Source organism: Oxyura jamaicensis, chromosome 4, assembly GCF_011077185.1.
Source record: "Oxyura jamaicensis isolate SHBP4307 breed ruddy duck chromosome 4, BPBGC_Ojam_1.0, whole genome shotgun sequence".
Classification (NCBI taxonomy): domain Eukaryota; kingdom Metazoa; phylum Chordata; class Aves; order Anseriformes; family Anatidae; genus Oxyura; species Oxyura jamaicensis.
This window is the reverse complement of record NC_048896.1, coordinates 7,170,342-7,193,700: the sequence shown is the minus strand read 5'-3', so window position 1 is coordinate 7,193,700 and position 23,359 is coordinate 7,170,342. Positions and strand designations below refer to the sequence as shown.

General features: G+C 42.8%; 1 long non-coding RNA gene across 1 annotated transcript; it reads left to right on the top strand.

Annotated features, from left to right (window-relative positions):
- Nucleotides 1-1,952: 1,952 nt before the first annotated feature.
- Nucleotides 1,953-10,184, top strand: LOC118166509. The gene is made up of 3 exons (XR_004750538.1): nucleotides 1,953-2,165; nucleotides 4,126-4,404; nucleotides 6,421-10,184. It is a non-coding gene; the product is annotated as an uncharacterized LOC118166509 (long non-coding RNA).
- Nucleotides 10,185-23,359: the final 13,175 nt, after the last annotated feature.

The following is a 23,359-nucleotide window of genomic DNA, read 5'->3' as shown; positions in this document are numbered from 1 at the left end:
CTTTGGATTTGTCACTGAAAATCAGTCACACAAGAAGACCATTGGCTTGCTTGGACAAACGGGCCCAAAGCATTCTGGTTAATTTCAGGAGCAAGTTACACCACTAGTTTGCGTCGCCATTCATTTTGACATTTTGACCATTCTGCAACAACAGGTTACTTAGTATGTGTATGTAATTTTTTTTTTTATTATTATTATTTTCTAGCTGATGGAAAGATAGCTATGTAATTAATGGATTGGGTAATTTGTTCTAACAATAGGCCATATTGTGACATTGATTGTTAAACAGAATTCTCCCTTAGCAGAAAAAAAAATGCATTTAAGTCTGTTAACATCATAGAGCTCAGTGTTTCTAAGAAAGCTGCATTTGACCTTTGGTGAAGACTAGAGATGGTACACCTCTTACAAGTGAAGCAAATGAAGATGATATATCACTTCTATTTATATGTTAGACCCCAAGCATTATAAACATTCTGCTCCTTGGATTAGCACATCCTCAAAGTAAACAGAGCTAGTCTAAAAAAATATGGAGATCTGAATGGTTAAAATCATACCCATAATTTGACATAAGTACTACTCTTCAGTACATAAGTAATGTGAATGTGATGTTGCGCAAATAATTACAGCTTCATTTACCTTCATTTTCCTTTCATTAATTGCAGGAGGTCTTGTGCTCTGATGGTGTTCTGAAAAATACAAACTGGATATTATTCATATCTCTGCTGCTGATATTTGCTGTCAATAAATAGATTCAGTTAAATGGGAACAAAAGTTTGATTCATAATCCTCTTGCAACTACAGACTTCATTATGTATGAAGAATGCAGAGATTAATTCTTCCATTTGCCAACAGCACATTTCCAGTTTCCCAGTATATAGAACTCACATGCAACTGTATAATAATGTTAACCTGTACCGGTGCTGAAATATCTTTTTCTTCCTTTATTGGATAGGATATAAGAATTAATTTTTGAATTCAATCTGACTGGGGATGCTAAATTTTTCCCATGCTGTTATGTTGAAGGTATTTCTTCTCTTTGGTAGAGGTGAAATTATTTTGTACTGCAGTAAATCGGTCCCTTTAATATCTTTATTTTGCCTCCTTAGAAGTTTGAGTAAAAAAAAAAAATCTGAGCACATGACAAAGTTTCCTTTTCCAAAAATTGATTTTGTTTTATCATAAAATGCTATTATACCAGATCTCAAGAGTTAAAGTTTTATTGTAGGCAGATTCTATTTTCAGATAGCATCGTGTGGAGACTATGTTTTCAAAAGCATTAACTCAAACCACACGGATGCACAACAGTTTTAAAATATGAGAATTCACACATGCTTTTTATTATAATGCACATAAAACTGAAGTATAGTACAGTAGGCTTTGGCAATAAAACAGAGTAGTCGATATATAAATTTTATGCCTAGTTCTTTAGATTAATGAACCACTTTTCTTGATGAATTGAGTATGAACGAGTAAAAACACAACAATCTGATTAGATACTAAATTGATGTTTTTTGGCAGTTCAAAAATGGGATGTCTTGTTCAGAGTTCACTCCCTCCCCATCCCCCTGGGACAACTTGATAACCTTCTTTTACTAGCCAAACCACTAAAGAGACATTGTCAGTCTCTTCAAGTTCACTATTGTTCTCAGAAAATAACTTCCTTAAGAAAGACCCATATGTTGAGGGTCTCAGTTGTACTTTGTGGGAATCAAAATTATAGGTCAAATTCATTTGCTGTGTAACTTGATTTAACTTAGATTCAGCTGACACAAATATCTCCTAATGGTGTAAGAGCTTTGCCTTCTCTCTCCTGGCACAAGAAGTGGGGAGAGGTCTCAAGTCAATGGGGGACAGTTGCAAGTGGGGGAGATTCCTCAGGGCTGAGATATAAAGTTGAACTATGTTTGCATTTGGAAGCTTGAATTTGCTTTTCAGAATATAGATGAGGACAATGATTAGCCAAATGAAGTGAACATGCAGATAACCTTTTGTAGGAAGGGTCCTTTTATGTGTCTATGGCAGACCAGACCTTTTTTCATCTTGGAGGCACTGGGAAGAGGAAGTGCAGATGAGGGTTGTCACATGCTGGTCCAAACCTCCAGTGGCTGGCAGGGAAGAAATTAGTCAGCCCCTTAGCACCAGCTGGAGGAAGTTCTGTGCTGCAGGTAGTGATCTGTGGGAGAGTAGAGGTGGGCCAGCTGGGAGAAATAAGCTGGTTGCTGGTGGGGGGAGGGAAAGGTATAAATAAGGCTGCATTAGCAGAAAAGCCTTCTAGAGAGGCAGTGTTGCTACTTGGAGGTTTTGGTTGTAAGAAGTTGTGGCTCAGCCTGTTATGAACTTGGCTGAGATGAGCCATTCTTTGCACTCTCCTCTGGAGTCTTTTATAGTGGTTGTTCTTAAAAGGCTGAGAAGATCCTTTGCAATTAAAGGCTCTCATCTTGAAGATGATAGTGGAGTGGTTGTAGTCTCTGGACTCTATGGCACCCCCTCCTAGTGTTGGTATTCCTTATGAGGAAGGCAGGCTGTTTGACCAGTGTGATGGAACTATCCAAATGGAGCTGAACCTGGATGGAATAAGCTCTCTTTTATGGGAAAGGATGCTGGGCCTGATTCTCTGCTGTCTCACATCCTTTCGTAGGTGATGGTTCAGTGAAAAATGGATATGAAATACTAAGTCAATGATTCCTACTGGGGCTGAGGAATAGCAGTATACAGTACCCAGAGGAAAGCTTAGATGGGAACTGCAGTCCTTCTATGCAGATGGTGAGTGCTGTGGGGAATGGGAACACTAGCATTTCAGGCAGTATGGTGTGAGTATGGCAAAGATGATGAATCTTCCAAGGTGGAAGGAGCAGCTGCTGTAGAGGTGATTGGAAAATGCAGTGTTTTGTGAGTTTTGCATGAGCTGTGTGAGAGTTCTGTTCTTATGGCTGCCAGAAAGGACAGGGTAAATGGGGCAGCCCAGGGTGTTTTAGTGTGTGCAGCTGTGTCGTGGCCCACATCAGAGAGATCTGAAATAGACAGAAAACAAGTGGTGGAATTGAAGAAGGTGGCAGCACTGACACAGGAGTGAGCTGGAGTGTGTGAGCTGCTGGTGTGTCCCAGATGGCCTGGAAGAAAGGGAAGGAGACATGTGGTGTGCAAAAAATAAAACATTAAAAAAAGAAAACTCTTTCAGAGTTCAGCTCTTGAAATAGACCTGCCAGGGGTCCTGTCCCAGGGATGCTTTACATCCAGAATCCACCGTGGCATTCCCAGACCTATGTCTGGTCCCTTTTCTTCCTCATCAGTGTCGTTCCCCTCCCCCTCCTTTCCTTTGTCAGGCAACTCGTTAACACTTATTAGCAAGCATCTTCAAAAGGCCAGGAGGCGGGGGTGATGGGGTGGAAGGATGGGAGGGGAGCTGAGATGGCTAAAGGAAATGATTAGGAGATTCCTTTTCCTTTCTGCCTATTCAAGCTTTAATGACCAGCCCTTGCTCTGTCTGTGCCCTGCATTGTTCTAGCCCTACGCCAGGATCGCAGCATCCCTGCTACTCTGGCACTGATCCACTTGGACATATGGGACACTGCAAGTGCCCACAGCATCTAAATATTTCTCATTGCAGGATCTTAGTCTTCATGCTGCACTTAGCGCTGGTGTCATTACTGTGCCAACACTGGTTTGCTACCCTATTTTCCCTTTGGTGACATCAGTGTCAGGCTGTCTTGCCTGGTCTGTCCTTCTGTGATCCTGCCTTGAGACTGATCTCTAGTTACATCTAAACAAGGCTTGTGAATCTTGAGTATCCAGCATCAACAACTGAGAATCTGCTAAGCAGCAAATGGGTTGTTTTTGTGGCTAGAATTGTTTGCTTGAGGTGAAGGAAGGATGGCTGAATAAAGGAGACATAACTTGGCCTGGAGCTTTCTATTTCTGCCTTGCAATTCCAGTGTCTCCAGTTGCAACGCGTGTACTGTGGTTTCCACTTCAGCTACTTATCTAGAGCTGAGTCCTAATCCTGTCCAAGCTGATGGCAGAGCTCCCACTGGCACTGGGAGGAGCAGGCTGGATCAGCGGAGACTGTTTTGGACAGTTCTGTTGTGGAACATGGGTTATATTTGTTTTGTTTGTTCTGTCCATCAGGGTCTTCAGACTGGTGTTCACCCTTTCCAAGCCATGGTACCAGAATTACTCATCCTGGGCTGTTTTCTGGGCATTAGTGAACTCCCATGGAAGGATTTTTCCTGTAGCCTGGTGTTGACAACCCACTCCTGCTCTTCTTCTACCTGAAAAAGAACTGAGAAGTTTTCAGAAGCTGTTTAAGTTTTGTGTATTCCAAGGAGTCTAGGCATGAAATGCTAGTGCACATGGTCTTTCCATGAAGATCTTGCCTTTCCTGCAGGAACAGCAGCTTGGCAGCAGGTGAGCTGGATGCCACCCCTCCCAGCAGCAGGTACCAGGGGAGGCAGGTGAAAGGAGATCTGTGCAGGGTTCCTGCCTCACAGAGGGAGGCAAGAGGCTTCACTGTTTTTCTGCTCTTGCTCAGTGCTCCTTAACCTGAGGCTGTACTGTAATTTCTGTAAATTCAGTACAAAGCCCTGATCCAAGGAATGGATGATAAGAGACAGCCTTGAAATGAGAAGAGCTTTATTTGAATATCAGTGTAGGTCCTGGGCTAGAGATAACAGGTCTAGGGTGCTTCCTGAAGACAAATGGGGCCCTGAAAGGCAAATCTGTTTGGCCTTAGCACATCAGGCCTTGCTATAGGCATGTTATCTATGGTGGGCTTCTCCAGGATCTATTTTTTTTCTGAAATATTAGCATAGACATGTATTTTCAAGAGACTGTGGCCACTTACCAGTAACCTGGAAAGAGATTTTGACAGGGCTTGGTTGTTCAGAGAACAAATGTGATTTTTTAATATATATATATTTTTTTTCTCCATAAGTTGATACTCCATGAGGGCCTCTGGCTTACTCCCTTGGGATGTGAGGATGTGAATTCTTTGGAACAGTTGCTGTTTAGTGTGGAGAGAAACAGAGGCTTGCTAAAATCAGGGGATGTTTTACTACTGAGTTCAAGCTGTTGTGGTTTGGAGCAGCAAAGCAGAATTTGCCCAGGTAGTTCAGTGACTTCTGTGTCAGCATTAAAGATGAGCAAAAATCTGTAAAGGGAGGGAAATGGAGTCAGTTATTTAGCTGCTTCTGGCTTTTAGTTTGTAGAACAAAACTTGGATAACATAGAGGAAAATGAGGTTGAAGAGGCACTGGTGGCTGGCTGAAGCACTTCTGCTCATATCCAGGCTGCGCAGAGCCTGCTCAGACCTGAACTTCTTTGTTCACAACAGTTTGTACAAGGTTCTTTCTTTCAACAACTTGTAATAACAGTGTCTGCTGAGGGTGTGAGAGAATCTCCTCTGTGTTGCTAGCTGAGGCTTCAATTAAAAAAAAAAAAAAGGATGGGGGAAAAGTGGATTTTAAAATTAATACTGGAAAATTGGAACTACACATGGAAAAAAACAGAGTTGGTGAGCTGGGAAAAATAGACAAATATTTTTATTTTTTATTTTATTTTATTTTTTTCCCCAGTGTTTGGTCTTTATCTATTACTTCTTCCATGCCGCATTTTGGAAAGTATTTGGCAAATGTATAAAAGCAATCTGTAGGATACTTTGTAGTCAGATGCCATAACCTAGATTAACATGACTGCCTTTACAGAAATAGCCACTAAAGAAATATACTGATTTATTGTGTCAGTTTGAAGCTTGTTTAGGGGAACTGTTACAACTGTACAATACAAAAAATATTTAGGTGCAGAAGTTTTATAGATTTTTAGTATGAAAAGAGGAGATACATTTCAATTATGTATTTTATTAACACAGCTTTTTTAGCTCTATATAATGGTAACAATGTTAAAATCTCCTCCTGGGAAATAATGGCACATATGCCACTGAGAGATAGTACTTGAAGATGTTATGAAATGCTGGTGAAGTTAACCAGTTGTTAATCAGTTGTTCATTTGCAGCTGAGCACTACTCCATCAGAAACTGAAGATAATTGGATACTAATTTTGACTTGCAAGCAGTTTTGTTGTGAACTTAGTGTCTAGCAAGATATGTAAGGAATTATTACTGTGATAAAATCAGGTCAACTCAAATTAAACTTTCATCTATTGGTGGGTCACCAGTGGGTTGGTGCTGAGGTATGTGGGGCCTGAGGAAGCAGCAATGGCTGATGGTGGGTACAGATTGCTCCTGGCTAGCATCCTTGCTGCCCTGATGCTGCTGACATCACTGGAGAGCTCTCTCTTGAGACAATGCCTCTGAGGAGCCTTAAGGAGGTAATGAGGAACTGGTGCCCCAGTGCTTCTTTCTGATGGGCTGGAGGCACCCCTGTAGCTGGCAGGATCCGGGCCTGCTCACTGCTTCTTGGCTTGCAGGGCTGGGAGCATGTCACTGCTGGGACCTGGCCACAGCTGGCAGTCGCTGCTGCCTCTGCATGCATCTTCTTGCTCTTGGTGAGTCCCTTCTGTGGGTGCTGGAGTGAGGCAGCTGCTATGCCCAGAGCCACTGATGCCCCTATGGTGGCTGAGCCCTGCTGCACCCAGTCCTTAAGGCTCTGGGAGCAGGGTGTTCCTGGCCACTCCCACATTGCCAGCAGTACAGCACCAACAGTGCTGTGCTTGTGGTCCCCAAGGGCACTGACATGGGAAGACCATGAGGAGGGCTGTGCTTGAAGGCAGATCTAGCTGCATCCTGCCTGGCCCCCAATTAGCAGAGCATGTATGAGGACAATAGTCCAGCCACAGAGACAACTCAGGGATGTCTGAGCATCAGCATTTCTGTGCCATGCTGTGTGGGGCACTCAGGAAATGCTGGGAGAACCAGGGCCTGCTAGAAAGATGCTGCAGGGCTCTTTCTGACAGGACATGTCTTCAGAAGTGAACATGGTGCCACAGGGCTTGCTGTCAAGCTTATTGGGTGCTGACTGCAGGCCACAAAGCCACCCACAGCTAGTCTGTCCCAGTTTATCACAGTCCTGTTTTCTGCTGTTCTTGGCAGAGGAATCTGGTGTTGTCTCCTTGCCTTTTTCCACAAGGCATGAACCCCACACTGTGCCTTGCAGCTGCACTGACTAGCTTGTCATCTTCCAGTAACTGCTTGTTTTTCCCCAGTGGAAGAGAAAGTGTTTTGGTAATCCCAACGAATGAAGGAGCTTTCTTAATTAAAGTAATAATCTGAAAGTTGTCATTGATAAGAGTGTAAACAAGCTGATTGCAGTGGGCGCCTGAATAGCTCTAATGAGCACGTGTGGGTATTAAATTAACCATGGTTCACAAGCCATGCATGGCTGTACAGTTATTTAGAAATAACCAATTTTCCCTGGTGCTCAACCCTGCCTACCACCCCAAAAACCTTGTCTTACTATAGTATTGCACAACAGAAAGGAATCTGCTTCTCTCGCAAGTCTCTTGGGCTTTACAGTAAATTATTGCTTTTAAGGGAGAAGGTAAGGCAGCCTGTGCTATTGGCATTTTTCCCTTAGATGAAGTGCTACCCAGTGGGTGGAGCATGGGTGTTCAGCATCAACCTGTCCTTGCTAGTGGGTTGTCCCAGGGTCCTCAGAGGTGGCATTTCACTGCTGGACGTGGTGGAGAGCCCTGTCTGTGAAATGGGAGAACAATGGCTCTTGCAAGGCTCTCGTGCTGTTAACGAGCTCCTTGGAGGAACAGCCCTACAGAAGTGCAAATGATCTTTCTTTCTTTCTGTTAATTATTGATATATTTATTCATTGCAGTAAGCAGAGTGGAAACAGTGGGGTTATGGTAGACTCAGCTGATCTGTGAGTGGAAGTACAGTGGGTTCTTGTGGTGGTCACAAGGAGCTTCTGGACCTGCAGCTCTCATCTGTTTATGCTGGTGGGCATCTGAACAAGTCTTGCATCTCCAGGTCCAGGAACATCTCCATAATTTGATTGAAATAGTCTTGTGTGTGTACCATCCATCTTTCGGAATGGAAACAAAATGTTAAACTTATTCTGACTGGCTTTCCTGGGTGATCCTGTATACAGCTTAAAATGGTGAAGGAGGATACAACTGCAGGGTGCAGTTTGGCTTCCAGAGATTAAAGTACAGCATTTTCCTTGATCCAGAGGAATTCATTTTGTGTGCTGCTATATACTGGAGGCAGTTCGACCTGATCTCCCATTTTAATACCAACTTGTTCTCCTTTGCTGTCCTTTCAAATTATCATATTATGACATGGAAAATCAGCCTCCTGCTAACTACTGTTTCACTACAAATAGCCTCCTTTCTTTTGAGTGCTGAGATTTGGCAGAGAATTAAGGTGGAAGAGAGATGCCGAATTTGTGACATTACCAAAGACAACTATAGGTCTTTGTTTTGTGATGCAAGTCAGTTTAAACAAAAATGAAATATCCTACTCATTGTGTGTCCCCTGTCCCCAGCTTGTGACCACTACATGTGCTTTTTTCCTGTTGGGATAACAAGTACTGGCTTTAGGAAACTGCTACAGCTTGCTGTGTGTATATCGCTCTACATCTTCCATTCATATATCTACTATGTTATTATCACAGGTGTTAGACTCTTCTGGGTCTGCACAGTCATCAGACAAATGAATAACCAGTGTAACCTTGGCTTTAAAGATCTTTGTGTTTACCAAGTTGTCATCTTTTTATCTGCAAAAAGTAAGGGAGGAGGTTTCTGAGGAGGCTGTTTCCTTCCACTTTCTGTAACTGGCACTGTCTGATGTGGTGTGTGTTTTCATATCTCATGCACATCCCCTTTCACCTGTCAGTTGGGATCATATATCCATGCCCTGGTGAGTGAGCTGTGGGGTGGCAGTCACTGTGCTCTGGGACAGTCTTACTTCTAGCTCAGGCATCTTGGAAACAGATCTACAGCACCTTGCTCTGCTGGGCCTTCTCTCTCTTTTTTTTCTTTTAAGTTCTTGGAGGCACAAGAACTGTCTTCAGGCCCACACAGGATCAGATGTTTTTTTTTTTTTTTTTTTTTTTTTTTTTTTTTGTGAGGTCAGCAGTGTGAAGATAGATATGAAACTCTGCACTTGTCTGCCTTGACAAAGACAGCTCCATGAAAAAGTGTTGTACTCCCTAGAAGTAGGAGATGTGAAGAATGGGAAAAGAAAAGGGATTTGTCCAATCTTTTCTAGTAAATCATTGGAAGAGTTGCATAAGTCTTCATCCCTGAGCCCTTGCATTTTCTGTTCAGTACTGTTAAGTGAAGTAGCTGGAATGTGTGAAGAAAGAAGCTTGACCCCATGTCAGAGCTGATACAGGCCACAAGTATCCCTGTTCTTTCTCTGACAGATTTAATGGTTCCTGATCCCCTGGGCTGGCTGCTTGCCTAAGCAGCTCTGTGGTGCTACAGTGTGGGCCCTGCTCTTCCTGAGAGGCCTGGTGCTAAATAATTCTGTCTTGAAAGGAAAAAACGAAACTGGTAGGGATGTTTGAGCAGAGATGTGTGCCGTGCACACATTTGAGTTCACATTGGAAGTCCCAGTTGGAATTTCTACACCTGTGTGTGATCTGTCTGGATAACTTCCCTTTCCTAACAAAGGAAAGGCAACATTGCCCTGCTGCTGTGAAGCACTCTCCTGGCAGCCCCATGCCTGTTCAATTTGCACAAGTCCAAACTAGCTGTAGGAAGAGAGGTGTGTGCTAAGCTTGCTGCTCACAGCCCTGTGCTGAAGGCAAGGTCTGGATCTCCAGGAACTGTGGGGAACTACAACCTTTGGGTGTATTTCTTCTGTGACACAGAGCAAGGCTTACTGAAGATTCAGAGTTTCAGGGTTTAGCAGGAGTTGCCATTTCACACTGCCAACCAACAGTCTGCATATATGCAATATAATTAACACCAGAAATTCTGACTCCTGAGGCTATAGGGTTAAACAAATGTGTCCCCATTAAACTTGAATAATATGAGGTTAACTCATTAGGAAAAGAACACTCTTGATGTGCTTAATGGAGGAAGAGAACGTTAACTCTTACAGTTCCTTGCCAACATACACATTAGTTTAACTTTCCTTTGAAAGTTGTTTTTTTTTTTTTTTTTTTTTTTTCTATAGAATACTTTACAAAATCCCCCAAGTGATCTCCTGTGTGTTTTGTATGAATCATCTTTGATTTCCTGATTATTGGTCTGCTTGTCTCCTTTGGAGTCTTGCTGTATTGATGGTTGTTTGTATTTTTTAAAAATAACATGCAATGCAGAACTCCTGCAGAGCAAAGGTAAATTCGGAAAACTGCGTATGTGAATGTTCAGTAGCAACAACTTGCATGCCTGTGTCTTTCCTGTTTCATTCTCACATTCATTGAAAAAATATAATATGAGGAAAGACCTGGAGATCCTAAGTCATAAGCAAATGGTCTGCAAATTAACACTTTTCAAAGTGGTTTTTTTTTAATTGTAAAACCGCACAAAAAAAAAATTGAAAGTGTCATTCTTAAACCAGTTAATTTCTAACAGGTGTACATTGCTCATAAGACTCTGCTTGTGGTTGTTTTGGGCCAAGGACTTAGTGGATGTGCTCATCCCTGGCTGGTCATAGAGTTTAAGGCTCAATGACACTCATCACTGTAGAATTGATTTACCTGGGTTAGGCAAATAATGCCAAATTTCAAGGAAAACAGATGCTGTATACAAGAGTGAATACAGCCATGGCAGAAGCTTGCAAGTCTAATAGTTCTCCGACTCTGATGTTAGCGAACCCTATGCCTGTGGCTGCAGAATGCCTCTGGTGTTCCCCAAATGCGTTCTTTATAGAAGAGAGCACGCATTCTTGTATAAAAATGTAAATCTGGTGGAACTGATTACTCTTTACCCTGGACAGTGATGGAAGTAAGTAAATTTCAGCTCCTACAGCCACTTTGTCCTGCTCTTCATTGCTGAGTGCTGCTGTACATGTTTGGTTGCTGTTGCCCAGCAGAAGTATCTCTGGGAAGTGGGAAATGTAGCCCTCATGTCTGGGAAGTTCTCCTGGAGAAACTATCCTGTTTTCAGGAATCCTCAAGTGTTAGAGTTCTTTTAAATGGGGTGAATCTGGGTCCTTTGGAACTTCTGACACTATAAAGACAATAACCCTATTGCAGGTCATCCTTCTGCCACAGAAAGATTAAGCTTTTGCTCAGTATGATACATGATTACACTATTAATTTTTGCAGTTTGGTGTAATTGAGGAGAAAAATGATTCTTTACACATTTTTTTTTTTCTAGGACTTGATTATTTTTGAGATTACTCTTTGAAAGAACAGTACAGATTTAAGCGAATGATCAATATTTAGTAAAGCGAGAGCAGAGATCATCAGATTCCTCTGTAAACAAATAGGATAAGTAAACAAATAGCAAAAGCTTTCTGCATTGTTACTTGCATTCTGGGTCTTCCACAGCAAACATCTGAGTATCTTTGGCCATGTACTCCTTAGACTTGCTAGTCAATAAAAATAAATAAATCTAGGGAGGGTTTTAAGTTGAAGGCCTGTGGGGGGAGAAGGAGAACCCCAGCTTTCCTTGACATTTGATGAATCACTCTAGAAATGAGATTTGCTTATGGAACAGCTCCATGTTTGAAGCAGCTTTAGCTGGGAACAGCTCCAGTCATGAGTGGAAAAGACCAAGAGTAGCCTCAGACTACATCCTAATGTTTTTCAAGGCAGAAATAATTTATAATGCATGCAGTTCTGTAAGGTCAGCAGAATCAATTATGGAACGTTTTATTTTGTGGATCACCTGAGAATAGCCTGTCTTCCCAAAGCTTGTGGAGAAGAGATACAAGAAGTCTGGTAAACACTTTCAAGCAAGGATGTTTCCAACAGCAAATAGTAAACCAATGATGTCAGCCAAAGACAGGAAATCAATGTTTTGGTTTGTGCATCCTCCATGGCTGTGCCTCCTTCCTGCATGTGGGAGCATGCATGTATATGGAACCTTGTAAATATTCACACCAACATGTTCTGTGTGGTGTTGAGGCAGTCTTAAATCAACTGGCTTCTGGGATGTGTAGGTGCTTAACATGAACACTTGCATATTCTTCAAAAAAACAAAGAACCTGTTTTCAGTGATGTCCCACAAAATGAGTCTGGAAATCCAAGCTGTTCCTTATGCTGCAGCAAGGTGGAGGAAATAGCACCCTTTTTTTAAGTAATGTTTTTGTTGAGTTTACTGTCTGTTATATGGGCAAATTAATCTCCACATTTTTGTCAGGTGTTTCATACAAGACTTCTGTTGCAGCAGCTGAAGCATTTAGTTTTTTGTCTTTATTTTTATTGGCCTGGTTTCCACTTTAACGAATTCACAGCTTGTGAGCTATTGCTGGAAGATTCAAATGTGCAAACCATTAAGGAAGTTCTAAGCAAACCATCCTTTTAATTTGTGTCCTGTCTTTGCTACTAATAGTGTGTAACATCTGACAACGGTAATGACTAGAGCACCAGCTCCTGTTGAGACCCATTGTAGGAGGTGCCACGCAGGTGGGACGGGGAATTCCTGCCTTCTGGGGTCTTGAGTGGGAATGAAGTGAGATGGGCTGGTGGAAATCACCATGGAGGGGAAAGAGAAGAAGTGACTTGGTCACACAGCAGATCAGAGACAGAATATGGAGTAGAATTAGGTCTCTGATAGGATATGTAGTTGCATCTAAACTCATTTTTCATAGTGCCTTGAGGTAGACTAGGTGACTACTTACAGTACATCTTTGTCCCATTTTATTATGAGCCCATGGATGGAATTAGCTGATACCTGCTAATTGGTGAGTGCAGACAAGGACAAGTCCCAATCAGGCTCACCTCAACTTTCCTCAGGTAAAATTAATGCTGACCATGACTCTTTCTCATTTCCACTGTCCACTCAGATGTGGTGCCAATCTTGATCAACTTGGTAGTTTTGAAAATTGAGTTCAATTAATTTTGTCATAGAGGCAAGCCCTCTGGCCATGCAAGTTTGCAGGGAGACTTACAGAAAATAGGCTTGGATAACTACGTGCATTTCTCTGGAGTCACTGAAATCATACCCATTAATTCATAACCTGAAAATATAAATGTAAAGATGATAGATATTGTAAAAGAAATTGAGCTACTGTTTAACAGAATGCCATGATGAAACTGCTGTAAGTGGAAATGTTGAGTTCTTGATATGAAACAGTCTATTCTAAAGATCCAACCCATTAATAATGATAAACAGATCTTCCAATGGATATTGATATAAGGGGAAAAAAGATGGATTACTACAAGCATTCATCTTCACTGTCAATTTAATATCAAGATAATTTTATTTGATAATTCAATGTAATAAACTCCCCTTTTCCTTAATACATATTTGGGAAAAGCAGGCAATATTGTAATACAGTAATTAGCCATATTTGCCTTTACTATGTGTGAATAAGATTAATATACTAGAGTGTTCAACCTAATTGATCTATTATGTGATAGGGACTTGCAACCAGACTGCAAATTACAGTTTAACCCCCCAAAGGGCTAGACTTGTTTAGAAAATGTGCGAGTCTTTAAGAGATAAAATTAATAGAACTGACGTTGACCTAAATATTCAGTGTTATTAATTGTATCAGTGGATTGTGCTGCTTTTATGTGCAACTAGGAAGACAGTGTGTTTAGAAAGAAGCAGGTTTATGACAGCAGTGGGAAAGGTGGCTAACAGAAAGCATGACAATTATTGCAAACCAGGTTTCCTGGTTAAAAAAGTGATTGTCACAGGCCCTTAAAATTGCTATTCCATGTGGTTGTGATTAAACAAATCATCCGTGCAGTGTGTTTGGAACATAATGGCTCTGTGGGAAAAAAAATGTAAATCAGGTTTTTGTATTAATGAAAATGGTTTAATATGGTTTTAATGACCCATTTTTCAGTCTTCACCAGAAAGTAATTACCAGTTAGATAGTTAGTGCTCTGGGCTTTGTTCTGGCTCTCAGAACTCCTTCAGCCAGTCACCCGGGGGAGTCCCTCCATGCTCTGCGGGCAGCCCTGGGCTAGTGACCCAGCAGCAACCAGGCCCTTCTCTGCAGCTCCCCGCTTCACGGTGTGTGGGGACAAGTGGGTCTGTGCCTCTAGGCTGTTTATTGCTGATTAGACCAGGGTAAACCCATACAGAGACAGCAGCTGCCCCTGCAAACAAAACTAGGGAGACCTGGATACACCTGTACTTATCAGTGGAGAAGGTCGGGGACTGCTGCTGCAAGGCTGAATGTCTGGGCATGGTGGCAGGGTGGGGAGCAGTGCACTGAGTGTGGGTGACTTGGATCCCAGGGAAGGTGCAGCCCAAAGGCCTTCCAATTAACAGGGACAGCTGGCAGGTTCAAACAGCCCAAATTTCACAGAATCACAGAATTTTCTAGGTTGGAAGAGACCTCAAGATCATCAAGTCCAACCTCTGACCTAACACTAACAGTCCCCACTAAACCATATCCCTAAGCTCTACATCTAAACGTCTTTTAAAGACCTCCAGGGATGGTGACTCCACCACTTCCCTGGGCAGCCCGTTCCAGTGTCTAACAACCCTTTCGGTAAAGAAGTTCTTCCTAACATCCAACCTAAAACTCCCCTGGCGCAACTTAAGCCCATTCCCCCTCGTCCTGTCACCAGGCATGTGGGAGAACAGACCAACCCCCACCTCGCTACAGCTTCCCTTCAGGTACCTGTAGAGAGCGATAAGGTCACCCCTGAGCCTCCTTTTCTCCAGGCTGAACAAGCCCAGCTCCCTCAGCCGCTCCTCGTAAGACTTGTTCTCCAGGCCCCTCACCAGCTTCGTAGCCCTTCTCTGGACTTGCTCGAGCACCTCCATGTCCTTCTTGTAGCGAGGGGCCCAAAACTGAACACAGTACTCGAAATTTGCTCATCTCCAGCAGAAATGAGGGAGGAGCAGAAATGCAAGTCACTGAGGAAACAGACCAAGACTCAGGGTTTGAGTGCACTTGCCCACCCAACCTCATAAACCCTGTTGGCTTCCTGCTCTTGTGTAAAGGAGCAAGTTTTGAATTTAAATGACTGAGGTCTTTGCACCTTTTTAATTCTTGGAAAAGGCTACCAGCCAGTGGCATTCATTCAGAATAGGGAATTACTGGATTAGGTTTTGCTGTGATGCTGTCCTGGTGTTCACCCCCCTAAGAAGGATGTTACAGCAGGTGCAGAGCAGCTGTGAGAGCACATAAAACACTGGTAGATGCCTTTGGATCAAACAAACTAAGGTTCTGTAGGATGCTCACAGTTTGCACCTACTTACATAGGAGCAGATATTTCATAGTAGAATGCTTTTTGTCCTTGTGAAGAAAGGCATAATGCAGCCCTATGCCTTGAGGTGGGAATATACAGACTCAAAAAGGTACACCTTTAACATCAGGAGTGCTTAACACTGGAATCCTTTGCTGAGGAATATGGTGAATTCATTGTCATTCAAAATTTCAGTATCAAGGCAGATTATTTTCTTCTATAGACACACTTGCAGAGGCTCAGGATATGCCCATCCTGTTGCTATTGGATTTGGGGCAAGAGGGGTTTGGAGAAGTCCTTTTTGCTGCTGTTAGAGTGAAGGCTGGGCCATCATGATGGTCACTGGTTCCATGTGAGCATTCAGACCTTGTCTTTCTGAAACCTCTGATGGAGAGAGGGCCAATTCTACCTCACAGTCATATGGACACAAAAATAATGAAGCCTAAGGTCTAGGTGAAATATACAAGTTGCAAACTTTCCACTTTCTGGATGTTGTGCTGGACTGGGGGATTTTTGTGTGCTTGTGTCCTTGGAAGCAAAGGCAGGAATCTTCCAGGTGTCAGCTCTGTCACTCCTAGTAAGAACCCCTAGGCTCACCCTGGATGTTTATTGCCTAGTACCCCACCTGAAGTAGTTCCTGCCCTGAAAAGCTGAACCAGTGGGCATATGCATAGCTCTGTACAACAGTAGCTGCTTTGCCTGCAGGCCAGTGTGGTGTGACATCACAGCAGCCATGCAGCAGGGGAGGACCTGAGGAAGCTGTGAAAGTTGCTGTGGCTGGCTGGACAGGAGGCATTGGAGCTGACTGTTAGCCTGTGAGGCAGCTGTAATACTGGGCTCTCTTAAACGTCTTAAATGGAAAAGATGAATTTTGGCTTGATGTCCCTAGTCCTTCCATCCACTGGAACACATCACAATGTGTGTGTGAGTCCAGTCAATATACAGGTGTGAGACTGTATTCAATGTTCCTAATACTGTTGAGAAATAAAGTAGATTGAGGGCAGTGGGTGAGAACGGAAGGAGATTTTGAGGGAGGGAAGGATCCATCGGACTTTATTTATCCATTGTGAAAAACATATGAAAGTAAACAGAAATTGATTTTCCAAAAACTCCTCCCAGGTCACCTGTGAGGGAGATAATGTGACACAATTCAATGCCATGCACTGCAGAATTTGTCAAGCACATAAAGGAACCTAACGTTTTATTTTTATTTTTGAAGTGGAAGTGGTTCACAAGGTATACCGGGGAGATGATTCAGTGCTTACAGCTGTGACATGTCACAGTCTCGTAAGCTCAAAGATGACTGTCTTTATTGTGTTTTCCTTTTCATCTTCCAAACTTTGAGCCCTTGTGTTCCTATCATTTTCCCTTTCCAATGTGAAATAAGGAGCATATTCTAAACAATGAATGGTGTTCTTTTGATAGATGCTGTAATAAAGAAACACTGACTTGGAGAACAGCAGATCATAGCTGTCCACAAAGAAGTACAGAGAGGTGTTAATCCTTTTGGCATGGCACTGTAGCCGCTGCTCCTGCTGGCTGATGGAAAGCCAACAATTATGTTTCTCTTCTAATGTAACAGGGACAAAGGAGCTTCCCTTAGCAGCCCATCTTTGCCCTAATTTATGTTGCAGCTTTATAGGGAAGGGAGCAAAAGTCATTTTAGGAGCTATTGAAGGATGGCTTCATCTTTTATAGCTCTTGTATGTTTTTGGCAAGTGAGGTAGAACACATTTGTGGGGCACATTAATGGCAGCAGCCTGAAAAGGGTTCAGGAAGGGCCTAATCACCTCCTCAGTGGTAGCAAAGCTCCAAACAGGGAAGGTAGCAGGCACTGAACCAACAGAGGGCTGCTCTGCACATGGGACTGCAGGGACGCTGCCCAGGGAGGTGGTGGAGTCACCATCCCTGGAAGTCTTCAAAAGACGTTTAGATGTAGAGCTTAGGGATATGGTTTAGTGGGGACTGTTAGTGTTAGGTTAGAGGTTGGACTCGATGATCTTGAGGTCTCTTCCAACCTAGAAATTCTGTGATTCTGTGACAGTGGGGGTGTCCTCTGCAGAAAGAGTCAGGTTTGGTAACTGGAGCCCAGGGTTTGTGGGGCTGCATGTTGGCTTGTGCTTTTTGGCAGGCTCTTCCTGAGGCAAGTCTGTTCCACACTGCTTCAGCGGCCTTGGGGGTTAGCATCCCAGGGGGCTGGTCACCATGTTGCTGAGCGAAGGCTCTGGGGACAGTTGCCCTCACTCACGCAGACAGGTAGCTGTGACTCATAGAGGGCTCAGTGCCCTGTCTCGCCCCTGGGAGCTGCTGTGTGGGTCCTATTTAGATGTGCTTTGTGATTTGGATGTTTGTTTTTTTTCTGCTTCAGACAGGATGACTTTTGCTGTTCTGTTGTGTGTTGAATGAGGTGGCAGCTCCCTGCCGAATGCTGTGCCGTGATGGGGGCCTTAAGATGTGTAACATCTGTGAAGCAGAAGTTATTAAAATAAATTTTGTGGGGATCTTTCATATGTCTAGTAAGAATTCATGGTCTGATCCAAGCTGACAGACCCTGACTGGACATAAGTACTGCTGGGTGGGTGAAAGCCAACAAGGGACAGAAAATTCACCATGGGTAGATTTATTTATTTATTTTTCCTATGTGTGGCTCAGGGTGAAGCAAGGACATGGCAGCAGATAGCCCTTGATGTAACACAGCAGGGATGAGGGGCTGGGGCCCAGAGGTGGCACAGTGCCCTACTGTGTACATAAGGGGTGAAGAAGTCCTGCCAGTGCCCAACTGGAGTGTGTTGCTTGATACTGGGTTGGCTTGGGAGGCTTATTATGATCGTAACAGAACAGTTAAGAGTTGACTTCTGTGTATTACTACAATGTGTGCTATGTTTTTTTAACTATGAAATCTTCTCATCTTGTTCTTCCTAAGGGATCTATGGACTTCCAGAAAGATTTTGTTACTCTCCCTGTGCCAATGTATCATATTAGGGAGGGAAGTACTCCGGTCAAAGGTTGTCTTTTTGCTATTGAGTGTAGCAGTATTTAGTGCTTAATGGCCCCAGTTTCTGACTGAAACCTCTCATGGCTTTACTGCACCATGAGGAAAAAGTAATGAGACTGGCCAGAAAAAAAGCCCCAGGAATTTTGATTTTTCTAGCAGACAGAGCTGCATAGAGTCCCCCATCCCTTAAAGACTGACGTGCATTGGAGTATTTCCACAGTTAGTGGGTGACTGAGTGTAAAGTACATGGTGAGCCTCTGCAGAAAGAGGGTTTAACTCCTCCATGACCTGCCAGCTAGTGCTGTGCTTGGTTCATGAACAAACCAACAGCTGCTGTAACCAATGCGATGTCCAGCCACATTCAAGCAAAAAACGTGTTTTTTTTTTTTTTTTTTTTTTTTTTTTTTTTTGGGGGGGGGGGGGCAGTTGCTCCTACTGGCAATGCTGTGCCTTTGTCTTCCTGACCTGCCAACTGCTTGCTTTGTTGGGATTACCAGATTTTGTCAAAGACACCTAAAATGAATGTGCTAATGCCTGAGGATGATTGGTAGATGTATTTCTAGGCTCTTGGTTTGAAAACCTCTATTGACTTTTCCATTCCTTTCTCCTCCTAGTCACAGTGACACTTTTTTTCTCAGGAGGCTGCATTCAATCTTTTATTTGCCATATTAAATTCTGTTTTGTTGCTCTCTGAAATCTATCCCTCTGTTAGGCTGTTTGTCTCATCTCTGTGCTTGATGGCCAGATGGTTGGGATAAGCTCTGTATTTGTAAGACTTGGGGAAACCAAAAGGCAGGGTTCTTAATTATTGGCTGGACAGTACTTGATTTATCTTCTTTCTGTCATTGTGATCATTTTATCTGTTTCTAATGCCTGCTTTCTTTAAAAACAAATGTTGGGGGAGGGTCAGGCTCTGAGCTAGAACCCAGTGCTGTGGCTTCGTGGGACTGCTGCACATTCCTAGGCTGAGGACTCCTCTCACAGCTAGTGGTCTCAGGGGTCCTGCCCATGCCAGGTTCAACATGCTCCGTTCTGCCCGTGTTCCCTTGAATGTGGTGTGGGAAAAGCAATGAGTGAGTCGCTGTGGGCCGTGATGTGCAGAGCCTGGGGAGGGTGGAGGTTTGGTAAGCTCACAGGGAGTGTCTGTTCTTAATCAATATGAAGATTTTTACAAATTGGCTTTTTGGAGCTGGGAGATGGTCTGGGGAGATGGGGATCTCCGGCAAGCAAAGCCCTGTGTCTTCCTGAGGAAGCCTGCTCAGCTGCTGCCTTAGAGGAGCTCAGGGAGTTCTGGAGCAGCTGTGTGGGAGGAGAAGAGGGATTTGTGGTTGAGCTTCTGGGAATTAAAGAGTTGAAATTGTGCCAGCCAAAAATGAGATTCCTTTAAAACTAGGGTGAAATCCAAGCCCCACTGCAGTCACTGACGAATTTGTTTTGAACTTCAATAGCATGAAGACTTCATCCCATTGCTGTGGGGAAGGACTTGGAGGTATGTCCACTGCAGTGTTTGCTGCTGCTGTTCTGTAGTATGAGCACCTTTATGGAAAAAATGTGTCACAGCTGCAGTGCCAGAGCACTCAAACTTGTATGCGCATATTCAGACAACACAGGAGAAGCCTGGGGGGTGTTTGTAGGGTTAAACTCCCTACACTCCCTTTTATAGTCAGGAGAGAGCGTGCTAAGAAATGGACAATTCCCTGGCTTTAAATGTGGCTTTTTCTCTAGAGAGAAGAATCTTTCATCTCCCCAGGATGGTGTGACCTGCTTGATCTGTTGGTGCATTGGATGGTATTATAAATACTTCTCACCCATACAGGGAAATCAAATAATTAAAATGAACCAAGTAAAAAGACATGAATCAATTCTGGTAGAATAACAAGCATTACACAAATCTCTGTATGGGGTTGAAATGTGACTGCGAGCACACAGGTAAATTGATTTAAATGCCTTTTTTCTTTTGGCTGTAATGTATGAATTTTAATCATTAATTGGGTACTTTGGTCAGGAGATGATGCTGTAAATATGTCCAGTTGTCTTTTATATTTCTCTAAGCATCCCTAGTGCTATGTGGTATTGAACTCTGAAAGCAGATTGCCCTGAAGATCTGTTTTGCTGTGAGATACACGTTCTGCAGCTGTGAGAAAAGGAATGAATTACAAGGTTGAGGAGCTGTCAAGCAGTTTTTGTACCTTGGATGTGGTATCCTGGCAATTTGCAATCACCTGAACTTCCCTATCAGTGCGGGTATGTCCCATCCTTTGCCCTCACCTCGCTGTTTGGGCAAAAACCAGGCAACTGGTATCAAGCCTCAAGCACCAAGTCCTTGTGCCAACTGAAAAAGAGCTATAGCAAAACTCCTTTTAGCAATGTCAGCTCCTGCTGACCTTAGCAGTAATGTCTTGTATGCTTGAGGTGGCTTGGAGCACACCCAGGCTTGAGAGCTGTCTGCAGATATGTCTTCACAAAGCTTTTTGTCTCAAATCTGAGACCTAAATAGAGAATTTACTAGTCTTGGATCTGGTGTGCCCACACAATTATTCCTGGAGGATTGCTAGAGAGATAACAAACCATTAATGGGCTGCTCTTCATTGTCTGTAATTTATAGGGTCTTTATTTAATAAATGTCTTTTTCGTATGTTCTTAACATAAAAATTATTCAATTTATTAAGTGTCTGGAGAGAAAAGCTCCGATAGAAACCGCAACTGAATGGCAATACATATGTGATGGTATATATACATATGCTAATGGACCACTGCCAGGCCATGTAGTATTTCTGCTTTATAACGCCAAGAAAGAGAGAACAGTGTTGGAATAAAGCACTCTGTTTCAATATTTTCATGTGGCAAAAGCTGGTCATGGTCAGGCCCTGGCTCTTCCTCTCTGACTGTATAACTTTACCTTGGCTGAATTGGGCTAGCGTTGTATCTGGCAGCCTGATGAGTGGGAAACCCATCCTGGTTTAGCAGCCCAACCCGCTTACAGTACGAAGGGGCTGCTTGTGTGGTGGGTGATAATCACTCAATGTGAAAGCCTGTTTCTTGCTGGTTTGGTCCATGGAGCTGGTAGTGGGCTGCCCTCTGGCAGCAGTGCTGGATTTTGGGTTTTGGTGGCAAGTTTGTCAGCTTTGCTCTCTTAACTTGTGCCTTCTGCAGAAGGGATCCTTTGCTCAGCAGTTCTGATGGAGCCTTTTTGCAAATGCATAGTTAATGACTTGAGTGGAAAATACTTTAAATTCTTTTTGATAACTTCAAAAATGTTTTCAGTAGCAGCTGAGTTGTCAGAAAATATTTACATAAGTGCATCTGTGAACCTTGCTACAATATCTTAAGATCTGCAGCAGCTTTGTCACTTCCTTACAAATAGCTGTGAGCGATCTATTATGTAAAAAGGTTCAGTTTAATTTACAGGAAGCCTTACATTTTTCTCCAAGTTCTATGTTTAGTTTATCTTTTTTTTTAAAAAAAAAAAAAGGGGGGGGCGGGGAAAGACTGACTTCTTGTAATGCTTCTCTACAGAAGTCTGAATGTTTTGTAGGGAGCTGTAATACCTTTTATTAGGCTGGCTGACCAGGGGAGGGAGAAGAAACGTGAACAATCCTTGTAGAGGTGAGTTGTTCTTAAAGCCTGCCTTTGGCGCTCCTGACCTAACACCAAGGTGATGCTGGCAATGGGTTAACTCAAAGTTGAAACTTCTATGGATGAGCTCTGAGGTGATAACAGAATCAACAATGCCTGGAGGAGTGCTCTTTTCATCCACCGTGGAGCTTGGTGGAAGCCTTTGGGGCTGGCGATGGCTGCTCTTGCTCAGCACCTGGTGCAGGCAGTTCTGGGTGCTCTGCTGCAAAGAGCAACAACCTGGCGAGTTCCTGCTAACCTCAGGGCAGCTTTTGGAGGGATATTTTTTTATCCAGAAAGCTCTAGGTCTTTGTGCAGTGGCTTTTGAAAGAAGAGGCAGCATCTTTATTCAAAGGGCTGACATTCATGCCAGCTTAAAGCTGTTTTCTAAAACTGCTGTTACTGCTTGAAGTATGTGTGTTTTGATTCTGAAACAAATGGCTGACGTTAATGTAAATTGGCTATTTACATTAGCTAAACTGACTTTTAATCTCTTCCCGGCTCTTTTAACTTGAGAGATAAAGCTGTCCCTAGGCTGAATTGGATGGAAACAACAAAATTGTCTGAAACTTGCATCTTACATTGTTCTGAATGCAAGGTCTATATAGACTCTACCCACTCGATATCTTTAATTGTGTTATGTAAATTTGACCTACCCAAGTTGCAAAGGTTCCCTGAACAAGGAGAGGCTTGTTGGCATATGTCCTTAATCATCTGAAAACAATCGGGGACATTTCCTGAGGTTGCTTTGTTCTTCCCCACTGTAATGTGTATTGTGTGTGGTCACGTTCTCTAAGTGTGTGAAGCCTTGCTCACACTGTGGGAATTTCTTCTTTCTCTATCTCCATTGCTGATGTAACCAGCTACTCAGACATATTTCTCCCTTAAGTGTAAAGCTAGAGACAATGATAATAATGGGACCAATTATTTTTTCCTAGTATAGTGTCCCAGATCTGACTTCTCCTGAGAGGATACAATGTTTTTCTCTTTTTATATTATTTTTCCTCCCAAACACTAGATGATAAATTAACAAGGAGAAGATTGAGAGATGAGTGATCTTTCTCTCAAACTTAGTAGTATCAAAAGAATTACATGTTGCTATCCAGAAAATAAATAACACAGAAAGGAAGGTAGACTTTGAGCTGCTGCAGCATTCCCAGAAGAAAATGAATGTATTGGCAGAAATTTCTGTTAATTTTCACATGCACTTTCATTCAGCAGAGGATTAAGATCACTATATGGGGATGCTGATACTGCATAGAAGTTTGCATAGGAAGAGTGAGTTTTCCAGGACTACTCTCTAGAGTTAGTTGAAATTTCACAGAAAAATATTTGCTAGTCTTTGAAGACATTTAAGAAGAAAATGTTCTATTCTTTGAAAAGTATAAAAGAAACTTATGTTTTTTTTTTTTTTGGTGGTGGTGTTTTTTTTTTAATTTTTTAAAAAGCTTGTCCAAACAAAAATTCTGCAGATCTGATTTTATTGAGGTAGCGATTGAAAATATTTTAGAGT